The sequence below is a fragment of the Cynocephalus volans genome, chromosome 5, assembly GCF_027409185.1.
Source record: "Cynocephalus volans isolate mCynVol1 chromosome 5, mCynVol1.pri, whole genome shotgun sequence".
NCBI classification, from domain to species: domain Eukaryota; kingdom Metazoa; phylum Chordata; class Mammalia; order Dermoptera; family Cynocephalidae; genus Cynocephalus; species Cynocephalus volans.
The window spans coordinates 23,788,831-23,812,264 of NC_084464.1; positions in this window are offsets into that span (position 1 = coordinate 23,788,831).

Sequence of the window (23,434 nt, forward strand, 5' to 3'; positions counted from 1 at the left end):
CTACTGGCCAACTGCAAGAAAAAAAAACACTAGTATTGGATCATTTGCTGATGATGCCATTCATTCATTTGCGAAAAGATATGTTTTTAAGCACCTGTTAGGGGCCACTCCAGCAGAAGGCTCAGCTCAGGTATCTGTACTAGGTCCCTGCATCTGGGTGGCGAAGACAAACACATAAGATTGCAATTCAGTTGATGGAGTTTGGATGTGTTGGCCCCCAAATCTCATGTCAAAATCTGATCCCCAACTTGGCAATGTTGGGAGTGGTTTGGGTTATGGGGAGAGATCCCTCATGAGTAGATTAACGCCTCAGGGGGTGGGTAGCAAGTGAGTTGTTGCTCTGTTACTTCCCATGAGAGCTGGTTGTTTAAAAGACTCTGGCATGTCCTCTCTTGCTTCCTCTCACCATGTGATCTGCTTGTACCCACTGGCTGCCTGCCACTTTCCACCAAGAGAAGAAGCAGCCTGAGGCGTGCGTCAGATGCAGCTGTCCCAGAATCGTAAGCCAAATAAACTTTGTTCTTTGTACATTACCTAGTTTCAGGTATTCTGTTTATCACAGAAATAGAAACAGAAAGTGATAAAACAACAAAAAAAAGTGGGCCCTCACAGGTATAGAATCTTGATCTTGGATACCCAACCCTCCAGAATTGTGAAAATTAACATTTACTATTTAAGCCACCCACTCTATGATATTCTGTTATAGTGCTCTGACAGACTAAGATATGGGATTTGGGAGAGAATTAAATGAGGTAATATATGGAATGTTTTTAGAACAGTACTTAGCATATAGTAAGCGATTCATATTCTTATATACTTTCAAGTTATTTTGTCTAAAGCTATGTTTTAGGTTAAGTGTTACACTATTAGTGCAGGGTAATAGAGGTTAAGAAACTCAGAATATGGTAGCATAGAAACAGAAAATCGAATGAAAAAGCAATACAAATGTCCAGTAAAGATTTGACATTTCACCTTTTGTGTAACGAAAGGAATATCAATTAAAACAGTTATGAGATTAGTTTTTACTTGTCTCACTGGGGAACATTTGAATAGATAATATTCAGTGTTAGTAGGATGTGGGGAAACACGTACTCTCAAGCATTGTTGATGAAGAGTACAAATTTGTTCACCATTTTAGAAGAAAACTATGGCAATGTTTATCTACATATTACGCCAATAATCTCAATCCAAGGAGATCAGCAATACTTGCGGGAGCTGTAAAAATATATTCATTTCTTCATTGGTCAAATATGCATCTATCATGTATTTGGTGTCAGCTGAAGTCATTGATTGATGGCCCTTAAGGGAGATAATCAATCAAATGTTATCATTTGAGGTAACTAAGTATTGTTAAGAAAAAGAAAGCCAGCTTTTAAGGTAAAGGATTATGGGATGGGGAGAGGTGAATTTTATGGGTGAAAGACGGTGGGCTTCCTGAGGCAGTGATGGTGGGGAAGAGATCTGAAGGAAGTGCTGGCTCCTCCTGGGACAGTCCTCACCCAGGCAACAAGAGCATAAAGGGTCCTAGGGCAGGAAAGCACGAGGCTCCTCAGCATGAGGGGCAGTGTAACGAACAACTCGTAGGAATGAAAGAGTCCTTTCTTGCTATCATCTGCACACTGGAGTTTTACAGGACTGCAAAAAAGTGAGAAGACCTACATGTATGTACCTGATGCATTACATCGGGATGAAATTGCATAAGGGTATAAATTAGTATTCCCATTTTTATAATAAGCAAAGGTGGAAATGTTTCTTTTTGTATGAATGTTTGGAAAAATTTGGAGATACACAACCAAGTATCCTGCTTGTTGCTTTGTGTGCCAAGGGGGTAGGAGAGCTAAACAGTGGTCCAAAAGGGGAAAGGAGAACAAGAAGCTAGCAGGGCTCCGAGGTTGTCCCTGATGTCAAATGAAATATTCTGGATCTCAGGGCCGGCCCGTGGCTCACTCGGGAGAGTGTGGTGCTGATAACACCAAGGCCATGGGTTCGCATCCTATATAGGGATGGCTGGTTCGCTCACCGGCTGAGCGTGGTGCTGACAACACCAAGCCAAGGGTTAAGATCCCTTTACCGGTCATCTTTAAAAATATATATATATATATATATATATATTCTGGATCTCTCCAGAGTACAACTCTAAGGTGCTAATCACATCATTTGGAAGCAATCTTCTGTTTATAAAGTGGTTTCCCAGGTTAATAGGTTTGTAGGGAGAGAATGTCCACATCACATTAATGATTACCTTTAATTCATAGGTGGTTTTGTGTTGTGGTTTTGACCTTGCCTGTTGTGAGCTCTGGAGGCATGAATCCATCAATGAATGATGGAAGATGAGAGAAGATGCTGTGTGTAAAGCACCTAGCAGGGAACCTGGAAAACTCTAGGTGCTCCCTGATGTTAGTTCTATCTACTCCTTATCTCTGACACATCAAATCTTTGGAGATTGTTGGGTTTCTGGTTGTCCAATTTCTGCCCCTGCCATTTCTTCTTTCCTGCTTTTTTGGATTACGTGACATTTAGAATTCCATTTAAATTTTTGATTGACTTTTTAGCTATACCTCTTGGCATTATTTTTATTTTTTCTAGTGGTTGCTAAAGAGATTGAAATATACATCCCTTTAGCTCAGTTGGTTAGAGCACAGCTTGTGATACCAAGATCAAGAGTTCAGATCCCTCTACCAGCCAGCCACTAAAAAAGAAAACAAAACAAAAAATACATTTCAAAAAACAACAACAAAACTAAAAACAATATATACATCTTTAACCTTTCCTAGTCTACTTAGGGTTCATAATATGCCACTTCACATAAAATATAAGAACCCTGCAACTCTGTGGGGCCATCTCCCACCCTTTCTTTATTCTATAGTTGTAGTATGTATACATCTTTCCATATCCAACAAACCAAAATACAAAGTTTTGAGCCTTTAGGGCTGGCCCATGGCTCACTTGGGAGAGTGTGGTGCTGATAACACCAAGGCCATGGGTTCGGATTCTGTATAGGGATGGCCGGTTAGCTCACGTGGGAGAGCGTGGTGCTGACAAAGTTATGAGCCTCTGTGTCAAGCGGTCATAATAAAGAAACTAAGAGGAACAAGTAGTCTTTCATACTCACACAAATACAATTTCCAGTGCTCTTCTACAAAAGGGTTCTAATGCACTTTGAGAAAAAGGATATAGTTGTGGAAGCCAGAGAATTATACAAGGCAAGACACATATATTACAGAACTTACAGGTAGTGGAAAGAATCCCCAAGAGTCAATGGGAATATCTGGCTGATTCAGACCCTAACCTTCACTTTTCCTGGGTTGAATTTTATTTCTCTAATCAATAATCTCCAAAGCCATGTGGAATCTTTTTTCTCTTATGCTTTGACATGATCAGATCTAATAAAATCTGCAAGGAAAACATCAGTAAAGCTGTGCTGATTCCACCACCAAGCAGGACCTGAGGTAACAGCAAGGATGGGAGCAGAAACCAGACGGAGCCTTGGGGAGACCTTGCACCTGGCTCCTTGCACACAGGCCCCCAGGCTCACATCCCCCTCCCTTCTGCTTTTCATTTCCCACATTCTGTTCTCTCAGCTCCCTCTTTTTAAACCCCTCAGGAAATCTGAGTCTTTGAGTTGGCTTTACCCTGTCCCTTCTCCTTCAGGTTTACGGGACAGATGGGTTAGCCCAACATCTGTCCTCAGGTCACTGGTATTCCTGAATGCAAGCTGGCTTCCATTTTCACCAACATTTGACTTTTGAGTTTGTTTTTGTTTTTTATTTATATTTTTTAATTTTGTCATTACCCAATGTAAACATTTTTTGTGGCTTGAGTTTGTTTTTGAAAGGGGGCAGGCAGCCGGATCTGTGCCCCGTAACATAAAGACTTGCCCCTGCAGAAGATTCAAGCAGAATCTTGTAAAGAAATGGGAGAGTGACAGTCCCCCTTTGGTGTCTTCATCCGTTAACTTCCTCCAGCAGAGGTAACCACTTGCAACAGTTTTTCCTCTTTTCTCTAACCTTTTCCTTTGTATGCATTTGCATGTCTGTGTGTATCTAGAGGTATCCTTTAATGTAAATGAGTTTTATTTTTCTTTAACAACATCTGGGATCTTCCTGTGTCCACAGTGCTTATTACAGATGAACCATAATTTCTTCCCCTATGAATGGAAAACTAATAACATAAAGTAACCAAGCACTTATGGCCTGTCTCTTTTTTTTCTTGCAATTAGCTCTTTCTTTCATCCTAAAGCAGAATTTACCAAGACTGGATTGTTCATCTAATAATGGGTGATAGAAGCTGGCTTGGACTGTTGTGAAAGAAGTAAAGTTTTACTGTATAAAAAATTATTTTGTAATTTTCTTTCATTAGATACTTACTCTAGGTATTGATAATTCAATAACTTAGTGAAGTCTTTAACCTGTAATATGAGGAAATCCATATTAAATAGAAGCTTACCTTAGAGCTCCTGTGGCTCATAAACGCATTGACCAGCAGTTTTGGGGCTGGAGGTCCTTGGTCTCTCGCCAGTTCTGACACAGGCTGAGTTGAACTTGAGACAGTGGAAGACCTAAGAGTTGTGAGAAACCATGTTTGATATCTTCCTGATCTTGACTTTGTGTCCTTTCTTTTATTTATTACTTTTTATTTTAAAATTTAAAAAAAATTTGTTGGTGGCTGGCCTCCGTGAGGAATTTTGTTTATTTCTGAGCAGTAGAGATCACTGAGCAGTGTGCACACTCACTGCATCTGCTGTAGGATGATGTCAGTTGAACTTGCCCAGGATTTTAGGCAAAATGCCTAGAAATGTGCTTTAGGGTTTTTTTTTTTTTCTTAGTATACTCATTGTTACAAATCATACTTATTCTTTATGCCCCTTACCTAATGTCCCTCCCCCTCCTCTCCTTCCCCCCTTCTAGGAACCACAGATTTGTTCTCTCCATCTGATAGATTAACTGATCCTCTGTTGGTTTGTTGCCAAGATGATCTGTCCAGTACTGAGAGAGGTGTGATCAAATCCTCCCCTATTATCATAAATCAGATGCTTCTTCTGTTATGCTGGAGTGTGCTGTGTGGAGAGAGAAGAACTCTTCTTTTTTTATTTTGGTCTCTGCTGGTGCCTCTCCTTGTGACAATGAAATTTAGAGTCTGGCGTGCCATCTGTATGGTGGCCGTGACTGCTGCCATAGAGACTAGCCACTTTTGCAGCAGTAACAGCAATTGTGGTGGCTATGGTGGGCTACATGCATAGAAATGGTGTTTTTGGTGTGCCTTTTACCTGTTGTGGCTGGGTTTGGCTTCCCCCAGCTTGATGCCACAGGACCCCTAGGTCTTTTTGTTTTTGGCCACTGGCGGGTACAGGGATCGAATCCTGATTTTATTGGCACCACACTCCAACCAGCTGAACTAACTGGCCAGCCCAGATCTGTCTTCATTCCCATTCCATTTCTTGAGCTGTCTTTTCATTTAAGGATATTTTGAAAAGCTCATTCATCAAGTAGTTCTTTTTCTACTCTCTTAACTAGCACCAGTCTTAGATCCCTTCCTATAAATTTGCTACCAGGATTTCTATGAGAGGCATTATCAAAAAAAAATTTTTTTTTCCTTGAGTGCCCAGGATTAAAATTTTCAATCATCTGTCTTCTGTGGATACCTTAATTACAGCACCTGGCATTTAGCTGGTTTTCCATTAAATAATAATTGAATGAATGAACTGTTAAACCTGAAGCGTTCAGATTTTCTGACTATACAATTGTGTCTTATTTTATTTTTACTAGTGGTTGTTTTATTTAAGAACTATTTCCATCTCCCCTCTAGCCACAGTTACATGAGTTGGCCACTAAAAAAAAAAAAAAATCATATAGGGTATAACTTTCCTTTCTGGTTAAAAAAAAAAAATTCAAAAATATTATTTTTACTTAATAAACTTTGATTGTAGTTTCTATGTCTAAGACCTGATGCTTAACCTAGTCTTGTGAAAAGGAGCTCCCTCTAACATTGCCACATACCTGTAGTCTTTTTCAGTTTAATAAGTGTATGATGTTTTTATGTGTTATGCTGTCCTTAATTCATGCCTATATTTAGGTATGAATGTGTGTTTATGAATATATTTTCTAGGGCAAGTATCTAGCAACAGAGTTAACTACAGGCTATGACTTTGTGTTGGAATGCTCTGTGTTAATAGCTGCTCTCAAAGATTTTACCGAGTTACGACATCATCAGCATCGTAGGGTCTCCCTGTAAATACAGATAACAATTAAAATATTAACCTCAGAATATATCATACATTTCTATGAAGCAATTAGGAAAATAAACCCAATAGAAAAACAGGAAAAAAAAACATGAGTAATGTTCACCCAGATTCAGATTTAATTACATTAGTCTGAAATGCTGAATCTGCATTTTTTCAACCTCCCTAGGTGATCCAGAGTCCATTCAGGGTTGAGAACCACAAGACAGAGTCACATTTGCACTGGGTCTTGAAATATCAGTAGATTCACATAAGAAGGAAAGAGGGGTGAAGAATTCTGGATGGACATGGGACAGGAACAGGAGATGTGTAACTAAGCAGGCAGGGGTGGGAACTCCTCCTGCAGACAGACACCTAGAATCTTGTCATTTCAAAACTGGAAGGAGCCATAAGGACAATTGAATTTGTCTGCACACATCTCTCCTCCTGGCTGCTTATCAGTCCTGCTACTAAAAATGTTTTTCATGTATATGTATATGCAGTATTTATCACATACATAATTTGATACATAGATATATATAAAGTTGGTACTTCATAGTGTGTTTGCAACTTTTATCTGAGTTATGCTGAGTTCCCTAAGAATTCTATTAATCCAAATTATTAACCCCATTTTATAGCTAAGGAAACTGAAGCCAGTGAACATCAGTGACTTACTTTGGCAGCTGAGTGAGAACAAAATAGACATTTTCAGAACAAATAAAAAATACAAGAGTTCACCTGTAGACCCTCAACTGAAGGAATTTCTGAAGAAAGTGGTATATATTCAGGGGCACCTTAACAGAAGAAGGTGTGCTGTAATTGCTAGGATCACTGCAAAAAGAACAGAAATTGGATACATAACTTCTAGTAAAGAAAGGTGAATTAAAATATATAGATGCAAAATGAAGCATAAAAGAAGGAAGAAAACAGCATAAAATAGGAAAACATAAAACAAAGTTTATGGTACAATAAAATCCAGAATGGGGTGTCATAACACCAAGGTCAAGGGTTCAAATCCCGGCACTAGCCATTTGCCAAAAACCAACCAACCGAAGAAACAAAATTCACCCATTTACACTAAATGTGAGTGGACTGTAACTCAAGGATAATATTAAAATTTATATTTTCCTTTTTTTTTTTTTTTTGTGGTAGTTGGCTAGTATGGGGATCCTTAACCTTGGTGTTACAAGGCTGTACTCTAAATCAACTGAGCTAACCAGCCTGCACTAAAATTTATATTTTTTTATTTCTAGTTATTTCTATTTCCATTTTCACATTTAATTATATTTTAAAATTTATATTTTTAAGAGACACATCTAAAACATACTTATACACTGAAAGTAAAAAAGTGGAAAAATATAGAACCATGAGAAAGTTAACTTCCTCAAAATCTGTATAGTTATATCATTATTATTATTATTTCTTGTCAGCTGCACAGTTTGGTGATCTGAACCCCGGACCTTGGTGTTTAACACTGGCCTCTAATCAACTGAGCTAACCAGCCAGCCCTGTACAGCTATATTAATATCCAACAAAATTGACCTTAAGTCAAAAAGCATTATAAAAGGTAAAGAAATCAATTATGATAATATGTGCAAATCACTAGAAGATAAAGCAACGTAGGTCTATGAACAAAAGCAAGACAGGATTTATAAAAGCAGATCTAGAGTTTATGGAATAATGACACTCCCTCCTGCCCCTTTTGTAAGTTAATTGGCTTATCAGTGCCCTCCAGGAACACACCTATGGTTAAACAAAGTTGGGTTTATTAACTCCCAGCAAGAAACTCCCTGCAAGAAAGGAGAATGCTCACCATTGGGGAACCACAGGGTGTCCCAGTATGGGAAGGTAAAAAGGACTTAATAAGGGATTTCAGCTGTGTTAGGTGATTTGGGGAAGCTTTAAGTCTGTGAGGCTTTGCTCTGGATTGGATGCTGTAAGGAATCAGGGGTAATTTAATGATTGGGGATTTGGGGAGGGGGATTGGATTTGGCCTGTATGGGGATCCAAACCCTTGACCTTGGTGTTATCAGCACCACACTCTACCCTAGAGAGCTAACCAGATAGCCCTGACTGGGAATCTTAATAAATCTTATCTAGAAGGCAGGAAGAATAGATGCGGCTAAAGCTATAACTAGTCGAAAAGCACATGGCTCCAGGGGGACCTGTTGTCTGAACCTCATCGAATCTTCCTACCCATGTGGAAGGCTGCATAGACGCGGGCCAGAAGGGGGTCCTCTAAAGTACAGGAAAGCCCCTCTCTCCCTGTTTAAAGGTAGTACTGGTATTATCAACTTATATTTCAATCCAAGGTGCCAGTTCCGTCACAGCATAATTAACACTGGATAATATCAACACTTAAAGGGCTGGCTGGTTAGCTCAGTTGGCTAGAGTGTGGTGCCAATAACACCAAGGTCCAGGGTTCAATTCCTGTACTGGCCAGCTGCCAAAAAAAATTAAATCAACATTCAATAATAATAATTATTCACCTATTAAGTGAAAGAAATCTCAATGTTATTTCAAGTTGAATTTCTGTAGTTACTATTAAGCATTTAGGTGTTTACTGGCCATTGGATTTCCTCTTTGCTGACCTAAGACCATTTTGATTTTATTTTTTTCTGCTGAATTGTAAGAACTTCTTGTATGTTAGGGAAATCAGCAGTTTGCCATATGAGTTGCAAAGATCCGCCCCCCACCCCTGCAGTTTTCCTTTTTACCATATCATAATAGGGTTGGTCATCCAGAAGATTTTATTTTTAATTTTAATATGGTCAATCTTCGTAGTCTTTTCATTTTTCTAATTTTATTATTTTCATTTTTTACTTTTTTGTTATTTTATTATATTTCTTTTTGGTAGTCTTCTCATTATGACTTGTGGGGTTTGCATCATGGTGAGAAAGATGGTCTCCACTCCAAGATTATAAAATTGTACACCTATGCTTTATTTTCTTCTAGCCTATTATAGTTTCATTATCTTCACATTAAAATATCTGGTCCATCTGGAATTTTTTTTTTTTCAAAAGATGACCAGTAAGGGGATCTAACCCCTTGGGAGAGCGTCAGCACCACGCTCTCCCAAGTGAGCCACAGCCCAGTCCTTGGAATTTATTTTAACGTTAAGATTTGATTTAGGGCTCATGCTTTCCTTTTATTTCAAGTGGCCCTTTTATTCCATTGACTGAAATCATCATCCTTTGGCCTGACCTGCCTGTGGTGTAAACACACCTTATCTCCTTAACAACACCCTAAACCCCTCAAGGACAAGGACTGTGCTTTCCTTCTATTGGGACCCTCCTGGCAACTGGCAGATCTTGGGTGCTCGGCAAACACTTGGGGGTGAACTGGAGGGCTTGCTGTGCCATTTAGAGAGGAAGGATGTGTTTACCGTGAACAGTCAATGAAATAATACTGGAAAGTTGATACTTGCGATGTTATATTGAGACAGTGGTATCCATAATATGTTGAAGAGGAGAATGGTGGTTATCATTTTGGTCAAGAAAGGCCATAATTCCTTGCCAACTTCACTGCACGGGTCCCTCCTTCCCCTCCCCACTCCCCTTCCCCCAAATCAAACAGTGGCTACAAGTCAATCACATTGTGTGTGCCTCAGCTGACTTGGGATCCCAGCTGACCTCAGGTTCTTTTTTTGTTCATTTTTTAACTCATGTGGCTTAGCATCAAGATCATGATATTCTGGGGAAGGAGGGAGTAAACCGTAATAGTAAATAGTAAATTTCTTTTCCTTAATTTTCTTTGCTGTTATTGTAACTATAATAAGTAAAACCTTTTTAAAAGCCTAAATTATTTTCATATTTACAGATATGTGGGCTGGCCGGTTAGCTCAGTCAGTTAGAGCGCATCCTCGTAACACGAAGGTGAAGGGTTCAGATCCCAATACCAGCCAGCCCATTACAAAAAAATACACAAATATGTAATCACAGATGTGTTAATCTTCCCAGATTTGTTTCCTGCTGTCTCTGTGAGCTGGTCTCTCCTGCATGTGTGACTTCCACAGGTACTGTTATTTCACAAAGTGGCTGCTCCCACCTCTTCCCACCAAACTCCCCCAGGTCAGTTTCTGAAAGCAGATTGGATCCAGTCATGTGAGCCCAGGTGGTATTTGTGGACTTCTAGTAATGATCTCTGACACTTACGGCCTAGACCACATACAAAACCTTAACCTCCTACGATGCTAAAGCTTATTATCCCCACAATCATACTCATTCCCACAATCATACTCATCCCCACCACATGGTCGTCCAACAATAACATAATCTGAATCGACTCAACAACCCACAGCCTGCTGATTAGCCTCATCACTCTTCTTTCCTTGAACCACAACAATGAGAATAGCACAACCACATCATTAAGCTTCTTCTCAGACCCCCTCTCAGCCCCCTTCTAGTACTAACAACCTGACTCCTCCCCTTAATAATTATCCCGAGCCAACACCACCTCTCCAAAGAAACACTTATTCGAACAAAACTCTATATCCTCACATTAACCTCACTGCAAATTCTCCTAATCATAACATTTCCTGCCACAGAACTGACCATGTTCTACATTCTATTTGAAGCAACACTAATCCCAACCCTGATTGTCATCAACCAATGAGGCAACCAACCAGAACGATTAAATGCAGGACTCTACTTCCAATTCTACACCCTCTTTGGCTCCATGCCACTGCTAATTGCACTAACCTCAACTCCACTGGCTCATTAAACCTACTGTTGCTTCAACATTGAACCCAAACACCCCTACCCTCGTGATCCAACACCCTCCTATGAACAGCATGCATAACAGCATTCATAGTAAAAATACCAGTCTACGGACTTCCCTTCTGATTACCAAAAGCACACGTAGAAGCCCCTATCACTGGATTCATAGTTCTCGCAGCCATCCTCCTAAAACTAGGGGGACAGGAATGATGCGATTCACCATCATTCTAAACCCCCAGCAAGCTCCCTAACCCACCCCTTCCTTGTTCTCTCCCTATGAGGAATGATCATAACAAGCTCTATCTGTCTACATCAGACAGACCTAAAATCCCTCATTGCCTACTCGTCCACCAGCTACATAGCCCTAGTAATCATAGCCATCCTAATCCAGATACCCTGAGGATTCACAGGAGCCACAGCCCTAATAATTGCTCATGGGCTTACATCATCCCTCCTATTCTGTCTTGCAAACTCCAACTATGAACGTGCCCACAGTCGAACTGTAATCCTAGCCCGCGGACTGCAAACACTCCTCCCCCTAATAGCAACATGATGACTACGAGCCTCCCTGACAAATCTAGCCCTCCCACCATCAACCTAGTTGGAGAATTACTTGTAATAATAACATCATTCTCCTGATCAAATATTATAATTATCCTCATAGGACTCAACATGCTAATCACGCCCCTATACACCCTATTTATACTAATCTCAACACAACGAGGTGCTCTCACACACCACATCAGCAGCATCAAACCATCCCTCACGCGAGAGAGCTCCCTGACACCCGTACATATTATCCCACTTCTGCTCCTATCCCTCAACCCCAGAAAAGTTCTAGGGCCCCTTTACTGTAAATATAGTTTAAACAAAACATTAGGCTGTGAACCTGACAACAGAGACACAAAACCCCTTGTTTACCAAGAAAGACCTCAAGAACTGCTAATTCTTATGACCATACCTAAAACTATGGCTTTCTTACCTTTAAAGGATAGAAGTGATCCATTGGCCTTAGGAATCAAAAATTTGGTGCAACTCCAAGTAAAAGTAATAAACCTACCCCTATCCCTAACTATAATTTCACTTGTTATTCTCATCACCCCCATCATCCCCGCCCTTACCAACACGCACAAACACTACCCCCTATGACCACTGTCTTCTCCTCCCACTTGTTGAAAAAATTATGGCTGAGCTCTGTCCATCCTACTTCCAGATCTGGTAAAACAATTGAACCAGCATGTTTTGAGCAAATACCTTGGCCCAGCACTGTCTTGGGTACTTGAAACATTCAGGAAAGAGCCAGGACTTTGTAATCATGTTGGAATGACGAGGACTGAAGCCATATTGGGACCTAAAACCTCACAGACTCTAAAAGATTTTTAAGAGACTCAGTTTTTATTCTTAGCATGCATTTCTCTCAGTTCCCTCTTTTCCCATGGTTATTTGATATTTCGAGCCTTGGTTATGGGGTGACATTATTTACATAAATGTAAAGTTGTTTTCCAGCCAGCCTGAAGCTGCAAACTTGCTGGGAGGCACATACTATCCAGACCCTGAGAAATCAAGGGAGACATCAGTAAAGCTATGTGGATTCCACCCCTCCAGCAGGACCTGAGGGTCTGGGAGCAGAGGCCAGATGGACCCTTGGTGAGAACTTGCACTTGGCTCCCTGCACGGAGCTCCTGTAGCTCATGCCCCCTCCCTCCTGCTTTTCCTTTCCCACATTCCATTCCCTCACCCCCTCTTTAGAAACCCCTCGGTAAACCTGAGTGTCTGAGATGGCTTTAGCCTGGCCCTTCTCCTTCAGGCTTACTAGAGAGATGGGTCAGCCCAACATCTCTCCTCAGGTCACTGATGTTCCTGAATAAAATCTTACTTCCATGTTCACCGACATTTGAATTTTGGGGTGCTTTATTTTTATTTAGGGGGAAGCAGCCAGACTTGGGTTTGGTAATAATATTTGGCAAGCCTCAGCCAGGAGCTGAGTGCCCCCAGCCCCCTCCGCCTCATCTCTGTCTCAATCGCACAGATCTAGTTTCAAAAGATGGGCCTGCCCCCGGTGCCCAGGAAGTGAGTTAAATCTGTCAGTTTCCTCATCTGTAAAACCTGATCGTGCAACTTTGAAAGATCCTTATGCAAATGGGTATGATTAGTCACCTGTACTAGATTAATCCACCGAAGTAGGATCTGGAAAGAAGAAAGTCTGCAAGAAAGACCACGCAAGAAGATGTCACTGGTTACTGACAAGACTGCCACTCTGCAGCCGGCTGTTTTTCACTCAGACTCTATACATCTTTGCTTATGTGTAAAATTTGGTAATGAAAATTATGGTGCAGACAGGGAAAACAGGCCAAAAGCAAAAGCAACAGTTTCAAGATTATATGGCAGAAACCAGACCTGTCATTAGTCGTATTCCATGCTACCTTCCACACCATGGATTTTTATCTCTAGTTTTGTTCGTTAGCTACATGTGACACTGGTCATAGGTTTCAGGGACGTTTGCGCTCATATGCCTGATGACATACGTAGGAAGGAGATGCTAGAATGATGATCACCACTGTGCAGAAGGGGAGACTGGGGAGGTCCTGAGAATCACAGTGGCTTGTCCAGGGTCACATAAGTGATAAGAAGGAGGCGCTGGGGCTGAACCTACATGAATCTCCTCCAAGCTGTGAAGCTGGCTGCACCCAGGCCTTGCACAGGGGTGCGATCAGGCAGTGATGGTGGAAGTGTGGGCAATAGAGGGAGTTCATGGGGAAGGAGGGTCAGCAGTCAGGTACCCAGAGGGGCAATTACAGTCTTGTACACAGAGGAGGGGTTCAGGAAATGAAGTACCAGGAATTGACCTCACTTCCTTGAGAACAGACCCCAACAGAACTCGGAACTCAGTAACCTGGCACCCACATTCTATACACAGCCCCTTCCCCAGCTCACTTGGCCACAGGCAGAGTGAGATGTTGTGCTGTATCCCGAGGTCCCGGGGCAGTAGCCCCAGGCAGCCCTGTGCTGAGAGGCTTGTCCGCTGCTTCCGGCGCTGGGTCAGCCCTCGCCCTGGACTCCGGTGGCCGTTTGGCAGGAGGTCCCCAAAGGTAATGTCAGGTGTCCCAGGGGAGGGCGGGCCAGGCCAGGCCAGCACTGTGAGCCTCCCTGGGTGACCGCACACCTTCCTCCTGCGTGTGGGGGGAATGGGGACATGGGACAACCTCCCTGGGCAGAGGCAGAGGGTGGGGTGTTTATAAACCTGCTGGTCCTGGTGTGTTCACACTTCAGGTCATGGCTAGAGGGTGAAAGGGGACTGCCGGGGTGGCAAGCACCACCCTGTACATTAACCCTGGACCCTCAGGCTCACTTCTCATGTCCTCCCTGGGGTTAAGACTGGCCTCCAGCCCCTTCCGTCCTGGGTGTTCACGGTGCTGTCGCTGTGCATCTCCTCCCTGTCCTATCCTAGAGTGAAGAGAAATCTTCCCTAAGCCCAGATGCCACCCACATGTTGTGGCCTGTCCCGGCAGGCACCCTGCAAAAGTGGGTGGAGTACCTGGTGCCCACTGTCATGCGTGGCAATGACTCCTATGTGCACACGTTTCTGCTAAACTACAGAAACTTCGCCACTCCCCAGCAGGCGCTGGATCTGCTTTTCCTCAGGTGAGCACTCTGTCCCTCGATCACACAGTGTCACTCAGCCGCCTCCCAGCTGTGAGTCTTGGGACTGTCACCACACCCCTCTGAGCCTCAGCTTCCACCTGTGTTCGGTGGGTGGTAACAGGAACAAGCTCCAGTGGGTCCCCCATGGAAAGTGCTGCTCCTGAGTCCAGCCCTGTGGAAAGTTCTGCTGGAGGGGCCATGGTCGTCCTCATTCAGGATTCCTGCCCGCACCCCCCACGAGGAAGTCTCTGTCACACCCTCACTGACCTTGTTGACTTGGGCTTCACTCTTTTCACATTTGAGATTCTATCTGTAGGCTTCTGGGTGTATTCAAAGCAGGGAGACTGGAGGCTGGCAGAGGGGCTTCAGGTGTACCCAGATATCTTGGGAGGAGTCGGTTGGGGTTCATTCCTTCAACAAACATATTTGAAGTCACACTATGCACAGTGACTTTCTGGGCACTGACTATATTCCAATGAACCGAGGAGACTACATTCCCTGCCCTCCTGGGTTTCCATTCTAGTCAGAGGTCAGTAATGCCACCATATGGTAGACGTGACACCGCCCTGGTCTCCTCTAGGTACAGAAGCATCCTTTTGGATTATCATGGGGATGACGGACCCCTGGAGCAGCTAAAAGGGTAAGTAGGGTTTGGGTCCAGATGGAGGGGCTCCCATCTCCACAGAACTGTGTGTGGTGTATGGGAGCCTGTAGATGGGGGAGCTGGCAGATCTCTGGCTCCCACACATCTTATGATTCCTGCTACAGGGCTGAGGGCTCAGGATTTCCCTGCAGGGAAATTGAAGGCTCCCCCCATGGAGGCTTTTCCCAGCCCCTCCTTGGTTGCCAGGCCCATCTCTGCCAGGGCTGTCATACTGGACATTGGAGGGGCTGGTCTATGGACAGGCAGGGGCAGAGGGTACAAGACTGCAGCTCACTCAGGGGAGCCCTGGGAGTGCAGCATAGAGGGATAGGCCAGGCCTCTGATGCTGCTGCCCACCTGTCTCCTCCCAGCGCCATGTCCTCCATCCTAAAGCTCTGGCTGGAATTCTATTCCATTGACTTCCACGAGCCTCCTGAGTTTCCTTCTTTGAAGTTTCTGTTGGCATATGTACACATCAATCTGCCAGGCTCAGAGGTGGAGCGCAAGGCTGATCTTCTTCTGGCCCAGCTGGAGAAGCTGGAGCACCTGGAGCCCAGTGAGGCGGAGACTGAGGGTGAGGAGGATGAGGGTGGGTGCCTGTGAGGGTTTGGGGAGGGGGCTGGGCTGGGCCACACAGAGCAGAGTTTCCAGAAGCAGGCTGGGGACAGGGGCACTGAGTACTCAGAACAATCATGCAGTGTTCTGCAGTATGGAAAGACTTCCTGAGGCTGGGTCTCTGGACTTGGTCTTCTCAGAAAGACAGTGTCATTGGAAGAGACATAGAAACTCATGTTGATATTTTCAATTGTTGTCCCTCCAGTTCCAGCTTCTGCCCAGGCTGAACAACTGTCCCAAGGGCTAAAGACATCTTCAGCTCCAGCTCCAGCTCCACCTCCACTTCCAGAGCCAGAGCCTGAGCAAGATCCAGAGCCCAAGCCAGAGAAAGAGCAAGAGCTAGATCCAGATACAGAGCAAGAGCCAGAGTCTAACTCAGAGCAAGAGCCAGAGCCCAAGCCAGAGAAAGAGCAGGAGAAAGATCCAGAGGCCAATCCAGGGCTAGATCTGGAGCACGAGCAAGATCCTGAGCTAGAGCCAGAGCCCAAGCCAGAGCCAGAGCATGAGCATGATCCCGAGCCGGAGCGAGAGCCAGAGGAAGAGCAAGAGCAAAAGCAAGAGCAGGAGCAAGATCCGGAGCCTGAGCAAGAGCAAGAGCTAGACAGAGCCAGAGCAAGAGCCATGGCCAGGGACAGGGCCAGAGCCAAGGGAAGATCCAGAACCAGAGCCAGAGGAAGAGCCAGAGCAAGCTCACCTAACCACTGCTGAAACATCAAAAGTAGAAGAAATGCCAGCATCCAGGCGAGCCCTGGCTCCAGAGCTCCCACAAACACCCTCACCAGTCCCCACTCCAGAGCTGTCCTTCCCCTTCCCTGCCACTGTGCTTGTCCTCGTTTTTGTCTTTGTCCTGCCTCTCCTCAAATTTTATCATCTTTTCTCTTCACTTATATCCCTTGTATAAAATAAAGTATTTTAATATTTTCAAAATTACAATTCAGTGGCATGAAGTACATTTCTCATGTGGTGCAACCCTCACCTCTGTCTAGTGACAGGACAGCTTCATCACCTCTGTAGCCATTAAGCTGTCACTCCCCATCCTGCCTCTCCTAGTCCCTGACAACCACTCCATTTTCTGTGTGTGTGAATTTACCTATCGTGGATTGTTCCTATCAGTACAGTTATATGTTATGTGGCCTTTTGTGTCTGGCCACATAATATGAGAAGGAACTGATTAATTTTTATTTTATGTTTTTAGTAAGAGGAAAATTACAGAAAAATCAAAGACTATACATAGAAACACAGAGCCGTGATAGTTATTATTGTCATACTCTTGAAATAGGAACTACTTTTGAATGACTGGAGAGCCAGACGCCACAGAGGTAAAGACTGACTTTTCCTGGTCAAAACAAAAGAATAATGTCAAAAGCTTAAAAGACAAACCCCAGATTGGAAAATTCTTCATGGACAGATAAAGGGTAATATGCATCCTAGTGGTACAAAGAGTTTTCATTTATCCATGTTTTTAAGGGGACAAAGGATATATTCCTGCAGTTCCAAAGGGAAGCAATTCATATGGCCAGTAAATGTCAGACATCCACGACATCCCTTATGATGACACACAACAATTTACATATTATTGAGATGTCATTGCCCCATCAGATGGGCAGGTCTGTACGTCTGGTGATGACCAGCTCTGGTGAGAATGTGGGAGAAGAGGTGCCAGCGGATGTCCTGGGAGACATGTTCGTAGATACCCCATCTCAGGAACCACTCAGCAACTTCTATCAAAGTGAACACGCGTGTCCATCTGCCAAGTAGTGGTAATCTGGGGAGGTTATTCCACAACCACAATGGCCCAGGTTTTCAAGATTTCTGTTGAAGTGTTTTCATCACAGCACTGGTGGAGGTAGCAAGTGGCTGGCCATGTCTCTAACATCTTCTAGAGGGGCTGGGTGTTAAATTGAGTGGCTGCTGAGCTGCACACAGAAATTGTCATGTAAACATGTCATGAAGGCCAGTCTGTATTGAGGGTCTCATGTTGAAAAACATCTATGTGTTGTCAACATGCATACACACCTGTATGTAAATGACTGTTCAGGTGAGAGAATGAGAAAGACAGACACAGGACAAAAGAAGTCAAATGGGAGAGACAGGCTGGGAGATGTGACCAAGCCATGAAGGAGGAGTAGCTCTGCTGGGTGGGACTTTCAAAACCTTTTATTCTCTTTTACGTGATATGTGAATATTTTTAATATGCACATTAGTTTATGTTTATATAAACATTAACATCACATTAAATACTATCCACTAAACACTCACCTACTAAGTAAAGTACATTACCCGGTTTCAATTTTTGTAGGCACTTATTACAAAGACAATAATGATTATAAGTAAATCAGTAGTTCAATATGAATGAAGAATAACATTAAAAACACAGTCCTTCCACCCAGATGCCCAGTGGGTGTCCACTGTGGTGTTCCTCTTTCCTGTTCTTGCCCTGTGTGCAGGCACGTGTGTGTGTGTGGAGGTGTGAGTGTGCACAGGTGTGTGTGCAGGCGTGTGTCTGCAGGTGTGAGTGTGTGGAGGCATGTGGAGGTTTGTGTCTTTGGGTGTGTGTGTGTGTGCAGGGTTGTGTGTTTGTAGGTGTTAAGTGCAGTGGTGTGGGTGTGCACATAGGTGTGGGTGTGCAGAGATGTCTATCCATGTATGTGTGTGTGTATGTGTGTGTGTGTGTGTGTGTGTGTGTGTGTGTGTGCCCCTGTCTGGGGAGAAGGTGCTGTAGGCCTGCAGAGGACCTGCTGCCACAGTGTCACGTGAACTCAGGCATGCTGAGGGCACATGCCTGTGCCATCAGCAGTTTCACCACCATGGTGTCCTGTATCCAAGGCCAGGACCCTTTGCACCACTTGCCAGGCCAACTTCTTCAGTCAAAGTACTGCTTCCTCTGCACAGTCCTTGGTAGCTCCCAGCCTGCTCTGCACCATGTGATCACATTCAGACCAGCCTGGGAGGAGGTGGCCATCACTGGGTGTCCCCAGCATTATAAACAAGGAGCCCGAAGATCACACTGAGGAAGGACTTCTCCACAGTGACAGGGCTGCAGTGACACAGCATCATCCCAGTCCAGCTGCTGCTGCCTCCAGGTGTGGCTGCCCCATGCCGCCACCTGCATTGAAGTAAAAAATGTCCAGCACAGTGGGGGACTGCCACTTGTGCTGCCCTGGACGCTTGTCCCCATGTGAAGCACAGGGGAGGGTCGAGAAGGGTCTGAGGGCTGCAGCTCCAGGGAGCTGGAAGGTGAAGAGGAGCAGCCACATCCAGATGTTCAGTCTGGGAAGAGAGAAGTCTGTCAAAATGCAGAGCTCTGGCCAGTAATTACCTCGTGTCTTTCTGAAGTGTATTGCTGCATATCCCTGGTCAGCAAGAACTGCTTCTCCCCGGCCTGGACATCTGGGAAGGGAAGGGCTTGGAGCCCTGGAGAGAGGGGCCCGTTGGGCCGGAGCTGGACTCGTGCAGAAGACAACATTCTACCTCCTGAGCACAAGGGGCCGGGGTGGGTGCCTAAGAACAATGCTTCCCTGAAATCCTCTCTGTTTTATCATTTACCTTTCTCTTCCTGAAGAATATACTTTCCATTTTAAGATAAGACAGGGTTTGCCAAGATTGCAAACCACACTGAGGAGTCGATTCTGGCTTTGGCAACCCAAGTACACCACGTGATCTAGGACCTACTTGTCTAAGCTCTTTGTTCTGTTGTCTGGCAGCTGTGGTAAGACTGGAATAAGAAACATCTGCAGTGAGCAAATAGCCTGTGGAGAGGAGGGATGGGCGCCTTTCGCCTTGGCTGACACTTTAAAATTGCAGATGGGGGTTCCTGGAAGACGTAATTATTAAAAAGATTAAAATTCAGTGCCTGCCCCCTAATGATGGGCATCCTATCCTAGCATTGAATTGCTGTTCACTCCACTATGAGCCAGTTCACCACTTTCCAGTGGTCCGTGACCACAGCCTGTCGTAGCAGGTCCTACATGGTCCATGGTGTCCGTCTGGCTATGGAAGCAAAGTACTTGCCATGAGGACAAACACATGAAGCCCTGGAGTACGGGATGCCCTCAACCTGAGGGAGCCTCAAGGACACCCTCCGAGCACACACCAGGGAGACAGCCATTTTCTACTCAGAATCATTCCAGAACCTCCCCCAATATTGTTGACATTCTCCTTGATACCTAAAACAGGAAGCAAAGAACTCTCTGGATGCATCCAGAAGATACCGCACTTCCAAACGAGCCCCTGACTTGACTCACGGCAATAAAAGAGGCTTCAGTCTCCTCATCCACACCAACTCTTAAAGGCACCAGAACCATCTCTAGGAGCCACAATCAATGTTCTCAACTTTCACAAGACGGACAACGTGATTCTTGTGTCCATGACTGTTCTCAGGAGAGGGCTGGAAAATCTCAGTAACTGTCAGGATTTTCTCAGTAAAACCAGCGAACGTCCGTGGATCTAGTGACAACCAGCAAAGAGGAGGAGGTGATGAGCTTCCTCACGCTGGATGAGGAGTGACAGGAGGTCAGCACGTTTACCAGCCGTGGTCAGCTCTGATGACTTTCCAGGGAGATGTTGTGAGTGGCTGTGTCATTACACTCTTTAATGAATTTGAAATGGAGCCTAACTTTAAACAAGAATGGAACCAAGAAGGGAAAGTCAAGCCCAATAACGAGCTCACCTTCAGCAGAGGAAAGTGGGGTACAGCTGTGCAGAAGGACTGAGGGTTCTCAACCCAGCCCGGGACAGGACAACCCACCTCTTACTCCTAGTCAGGTGCTGGGGAGGGTGCAATGTTGGACTTGTGTTGACAGATGTTCCATGAGGCCTACTCAACACTTGGGAAAATCACAGCAGAATTCCAAACTAACTGGGAAACAGACTCAGCTGATAGAATAAATAGAGCCCAATGTGAACATTCAGAGACAACCCCTTCATACCAGACCTCCACCCTTGAAGTCCTCTGATTGCTGAGAGATCTTCTCTACAACACCTGGACTCTGCTTCCACTTGAGGCCACACCCCCAGTCCCTATCTGTCCCCCACCCCTTTCATCCAGCTCCTGACTCTACCAAAGTTGGGCTTCTCCTTCTGAAAATAGGTTGGAGACTCAGATTTGTCCACAGTAGTCACTCTGTACACTTCAGGAGCAACCTACTTATCGGCTGCGCCTCTCGTCTGAGCTGCTTTCACCTAACATCGCAAAAGGAAAACCAACCCCTGCATCAGGGGAATCGATGTTTGAAATGTAACAGACATAGGCAGGAAAGAATTTTCTGGTTCCTTCTTCCCTAAGCGCTTTATTAGCGAGGGACCAGATTTCCATTCTGCCTCTTGTCCCACTGAAAGCGACCCATAAACTCCAAGCAAACCTAAGGAGGTGGAAGCGCTCAAGGGGCAGCCCAGGACCCGGCGAACGTTCAGACTCCGCGCCCGCGGGGCGAGCACCTCGGACCTGCCAAGCCCGCTGAGCCCGAAGGACCATATGCCCTCCCGCCCCCTCGCTCGGTGCAGAGGTGGCCCGGGGCCTCCTCCGGTATCACTCACCGCCGGCATGCCGAGGCTCCCGGCCCGACGCTGCGCAAGCTCCGGCCAGGGCGCTCCGCCCTTTGCGGTTGCGCCGGGGCAACCCGGGCCGGCGGGGGGCGCTGCGGCGAGGGACTGCGTCGCAGCGGCGGTGGGATTGCATCTTCTCCCGGAACTCGGATGGATGAACCTGCCCCTGCGACCCACCAGGACCCTGTGCTTGAGACCCGAGCAGCGCGTGCAAGTCACTAGCGCACGCGGGTCAGGCCACCTGGGCGCGCGCACGCGCACCTTACGAGAGAGCGAGGACACAATGGACTCGGACAAAGTCCCTTAAACTTTCTTGACGTGAGAAATTCCAAACTGACAGGGGCCCCTTTGCAGAAGCCAATCGAGTTTTCTCTTCACTTTAAACAGCCCGAGGAGCTGTTTTTGGTCCATCGATAAGTATAGACCCAAGCTGAACTTTCTCATGGGAACCGCACTTGTACCAAAATTATGAATCCATTCCTGACATTACAAAAGAAGCTGTTCCTGGTCGTTCATTCTTAAGTATCTTCGTCAGGGGGATTTTTAAAAAACAAAGGAAACAGTTTGCTTGTTTTCTGCCCACTTTAACCTGACAAGTAAGGCTGAGTCTTGTAGGTGGCCTTTTATGTGAACACGGTGGCAAAAATAACTTGGACTGGATTTTTCTAAAACAAAACGACCTCTCAAATCCAAACACTCCTTGCATAAAAATCGCCTTGTGTTATAACTGGATGCTAAGTATTTCATGCCATGTTGACACAAGGTACTTGTCTACATCAAGGCAAAACATACTCTAACCGAATCCCTGTTAGTAAGCCCAGGACTTGAACGGCACCTCCAGCCCGTTCACAACGACGCTTATGTCAAAGCTCATCATATCCACTTCCTGGCAAGTGTGACGTAAATATACTTTGATTCATTTGCCTATTTTAATCTAAACCTAGCAAACTCAAAGGCTTGTTCCTTTCCTCTTGAATTAATGGACCCTTGCAATATTGAAATAGTAATCAAGGCAGGAAAATCTGTGAATATAAAGTATTTTGAATTGATGCAAATTTAGTGCAGGAAAGTATTGAGGGATAAGAAAAGCAGTAATCAAAATGCAGTGTAAATGCAGGTTATTTTAGAGAATGCAAAAAGATTAATGTTTTCTTAGTATTTGATAGAAAACGTTATAATCGATTATTTTCAGACTTTGGGGGAAAAGTACAACCTTCCAAACTATTGTTCTAAAACATCTAAATCTCCAGGAGAAATAAAAAATAACATAATAGACAACATACTATTTCTTTGTCATATTTTCACTTTCAGTGGCTTCTTTTACTAGCATGTTGTATCCATACATAATTTTAGGGCAACTTGTAATATATATTCTAATTCTTCTCAAGCTAAATATGGTGAAGGCTCTATGTTGTTTCTTTGGACACCAGAATTCATCTAGAAATCGACTGATTTGCCTTTAACATTAAAAAATCAAACTTATTTATATTTTTGAGGGGTTAGGATTCTCTGTGAACATTCCCAAAGCACAGAAACAAGAAATAGTCTAACAAAAGTTAGTAATTAGACCAGAAATTAATTTCTACACATTCTCAGAGGTAATTTTAAATGACTATTTTTGAAGTTACTTTTAAAGCGTTTTACAATATAAATGTTCTTAAATTATCACATTTCACGAAATATCATGTTTAAAAAGAAGCGTCATTAATTTAACTTAATTTTGGAAGACAAAACAAACACAAAGATCAACTGAACAACAGGAGTTGCGGGGACCTGCCCCCTCGACTAACAGGATGAAACTAGCGGGTGAAGACACATCTCTGTTCCCACCCGACCTTGGCGATGACTTGAGAGTGATTTAAATCAGAGACACTGACTGACAGGACCCCTCGGGAGAAGAGAACTTCTGTGCGAGAGGAGGCTGGACGACGAACACACCACCTTCTTCTGCCAGGACTTCTCGCCTGTGTCTGGGAGAAGGGCCCAGCTAACGCTAGAGGAAGGAGAGGACGCGACCGCCCAAAGCCGGCGTGGCTCCCCGCCCTCGGACAGCGC